This window comes from Micropterus dolomieu, linkage group LG18 (genome assembly GCF_021292245.1).
Source record: "Micropterus dolomieu isolate WLL.071019.BEF.003 ecotype Adirondacks linkage group LG18, ASM2129224v1, whole genome shotgun sequence".
In the NCBI taxonomy this organism is placed as follows: Eukaryota; Metazoa; Chordata; class Actinopteri; order Centrarchiformes; family Centrarchidae; genus Micropterus; species Micropterus dolomieu.
The window spans coordinates 2,784,818-2,788,982 of NC_060167.1; positions in this window are offsets into that span (position 1 = coordinate 2,784,818).

A 4,165-nucleotide genomic window follows, 5' to 3' on the forward strand; every position below is an offset into this window, starting at 1 on the left:
ATACTCCACCAGCTCCTGACTGCAATCTCCATCAGGCCACCACAGGAATCTTAACAGATCAGAGTCTTCAGCCGGCACTCTGACCTGATGATACATGGCCTCAATATCTCCCATGAGCACTACAGGTTCTTTACAGAATTGTGTAAGCACTCCCATTAACAAGTTTGTGAGATCTGGTCCCTGAAGAAGCTGTGAGTTCAATGATGTCCCCTGAAACGGAACATCCACAATCAAAGAATACCCGCAGGCTTTTCTTCTTATAATGATACACCCCATGATGAGGTATATACCATACCCTTCCATCACAACGGGTCGACTGCTCGGTTGGAACTCTGTCTGCATAGCCGTTAACCAACATCTTAGACATGAATGCGATGTAATCGGAGCGAAAAGATGGATCCTTATTCAAACATCTTTTAAGACTCAATGCACGCTGTTGTGCCACTGTCTTATTGTTTGGCATTTTGAGGTGTCTTTGCTTCACCGGCAAACCAATACTATAATGACCATCAATGAGCTTAGTAGACTCTGAGATCAACTCAATGAAGCGCTTATCCTCCACTGACAGACCAGGTTGTTCATCCTGCAGAGTTTCAGGGAAATCCACCTTCAACTGCTTCTCCCAAAGCTCATCAAGCCTCGCCACCGAGATCCGATTGACTGTGATGTCAGGCTGCAAACATTGTTCACTGATATGACAATCTCCATGGAGCGGGCCATTCACCGTCCAACCCAAGATGGTCTTAATTGCATAAGGGCCCCCGTTCTCTGCACGAACCACCTCCCACGGCTCCAGAGCTTGAGGAACATTAGTGCCAATCAGAAGATCCACATCAGAATTGATCTCTGGTATTTTTGTGTGTCCTAGGTGCGGCCATCTTTGAAGGTCTTTTGAGTTTGGAATGTTACCTCGATGAACCGGCATGTTCTGCTGAGTAAAAATCTCAGACAGGCCACAGAAGTTGTTCGAGTCCAGCCCGGCGACTTCCAAGTCTGACAACTTGTAACTGTCTACCACTTTCTCTTGTCCCATAGTCCTAAGGAGAATTCCCAATTTCTTCCCTGTAAGATTGAGCCTTGTCATGAGTCGCTCTGTACAAAACGAAGCGGCACTCCCTGGGTCCAAAAACGCATATGTGACCAAGGTCTCCTGACCCCTCTTAGATTTCACTTGAACAGGCAAGATAGAGAGCGTACAGTCCTGCTTACTGGCCCCAGTCAAGCCACTAGACTGAACAGACACCACAGCACCGTCTCTGGCCATATTCAAGCCACCATTGGCCTGAGTCGGACTCGTTGGTTTTGCTGTGGGGTAGATATGCAACAACGTGGGATGCTTATTATTGCATACTTTACATGTCATACGTTTTCAGCAGTCTTTACTCATGTGTCCGACACACAGACATCCAAAACACGGTTCTCCTTCAAAAAGGAAATTTTCTCATCTTGTGTTTTTTTATCCAAACTAAAACAAACATCTAATGAATGCCCAGCCCCACAAAACAAACAAACGTTCACTAGTGAGTTCTTCTTCCTTTTAAACCCAGGCTCCACCTTATTCTCAGCAGGTGCTACAGTAGTAGCGAAACTACTGCCTCTAACCTTTGAACGAGGTTGAGACCGGACCATTTTTGCTTAATTTCTTCCACTCGCAGATGTCTCTTGTATATTTCCAAAAAGAGGGTTACTCGCCATCTTGACTTGCCTCTCAACGAACTTTACAATATCTGAGAACATAGCTCTGCGATGAGACTTCTCATGAATATCGCAGGCCACACTTCTCCAATAATCCCTCATCTTATAAGGCAGTTTTTTCACAATGATTTGCATATTCGTAGGTACGTTCAGATCACTTGCAGAAACACCCATAGAGTTGCAGCATTCCCGCAAAAATAAACTGTAGGCCCGTAAAGCCTTGACATCTTCGGCCTTAAGCATCGGCCAGGAAAGCACCTTGTCCATATAGGCAGAAGCTACCTTAAATGGATCACCAAAATGCTCCTGAAGTAGTGATTTTGCCTTACTATAACCATGGGACGGAGGCAGATGTTGACAATTTCGGATCAAATCCCTGGGCTGACCTTTCGTATACTGTTCGAGGTAATACAAACAATCCGTCTGACTTTGCGTTCTCGCCTCAATATTGTGTTCAAATCCTCTTATGAAAGTTTGATACTGCAGTGGATCTCCATCAAAAACTTGTAGATCTCGCTTAGGTTAGAGAAAAAGTGACTGCTGTCCAACCAATAAAGACGTGATTTGATTTTGCCTTTCTAAAACTGTGAGAAAACGCTGATCAGAATTATTCATGGTTATCATGGGTGCAGCTCCATACAGAAAGTTAGTAATAGATGGAAAGTGGACTGACCGGCCGAGGTCACAGCAGCAGGCAACTGGCTTTTGTTGTATGTCTTGGACCTCACAGAAGCATCACCTGGAAGCGAAACTTCCCCTATCGCCTCTGCAGCCAATGGTTGAGTGTTGAACTCCGGCACAAATATTGGAGCTTCATGGCTCAACTGTGTTCTTTTCAAATAAGAGTTCATCCCATCTGATTTCACAGAAACATGAGACGCACAAGATCCTTCTGAAGCCTTGAACACACTCACTTTAGCCATAGACGCTGCCAGCTCCGTGTCCATCTCCAGCACCTCCTGCTTTCTCTTCAACAGTTCCTGCTGTTCCTCCAGGGAATGCTTTTTACTCAGCAGCTTTTGACGAACCATAAGGGCAGCAGTCTCAGCCTCAGCTCTTATTCTGGCTGATGATGTAGTAGACAGAGGTTTACTCACTACTGTACTGAATCTCTTTGACCTCAATAACACATTGGAAACACTATCACTTGGCCTAACGTCAACTTCTGCATTTTCCACAGTTTTGACTATGCATGGCTCATTATCGCCGAAAACAGCAGATCCTAAGCATGGTGCAACAACGCCCTCTGCTGGTGCCTCTGGCGCCTCCAGCAGCCATTTATTAGTCTCCTCCACAAAAGCAGTTTTATGTTCTTCAACACTATAAAACCAAGCATTTTGTTTTTCTTATTCCTCAGGTGGAAGCATAGGAACAACAACGCCATGGAGATGACTTGCTTCTGTGAACAAACTCGACAAACTTTCAAGAAAAAAAACGTATTTTTTCAGCATTTCCAGCACTTTGCATTAGGTCTTTAATTTCTCTTATTGCATCTTTAATTTTTCTTACTTTTACTTGACGTTCTTCTTGGAGCCGCTCCAATTTATATTCAAAAGCCTTGGGTGTAAGTTTTGTTTGTCTTTTCTCAATTGACCTGGAACCATTCAACTCCATTTTCATTTACAAAATAATCCAATAATCACAAAAAATATCTGCTAATGACATGCTAAACAGCGCCCTAATGACTTATATCATATTTCATGACACATACCATGTGAACAAGGTACAATGCGTTGTCTTTGATTCCCTCTAACTTATTCACTGAAGCTAAACTAACTCAACCCTAGTCTTCTGTGCATACTAGCGGTGGGTATTTATGTACCTAAATACCGATAGTCTTGAACCAGACTGACCGTCTTAGAACCAGAACCACGGCGGCACTCCCAAGCGCAATGCTTCACCCGCTTGACGCACGAACCAAAACACTACAAAAAGTCCCAAAACAAACAAACAGTACACTTTATGCGAAAGTACCGCTGAGCCTAGCAGGGAATACAATTGGTTCTTAACAGACAATCCACAAAGTTCAATGTTTTATACCTTGTGATAAAGACGACTGCGATGACAAAATGAACATAGTAACAGCCAATTTGTGAAGTCCTAACGCGCTGGCTCGTCTATCGCTTACAACATTGAAAGCGATTGCAAACATCCAGTGTAGTCCCGACAATACGTTTGAACAAAAACTTTCTGTTGACACAATATTGCGGCGCATACCACTAAAACAAACAAACCAGACCCACCAAAACAACTAAAACGCCGCAGCAGGCTGAAACATGAGGATTTACACTGAAGACGCGTCACGCTGAACCATCGTACATATTAAGTCTCTTTATTACGCTATTTCACATACATAGAAAACCAATCACTTACTTTGAGTGATGCATGTTGTAAGCAGTGCAAAGGTACCTCAGAGACATCAGTGAAAGATGTTAGTAATGATGACGACGATGGTAACGGTCAACAGAAA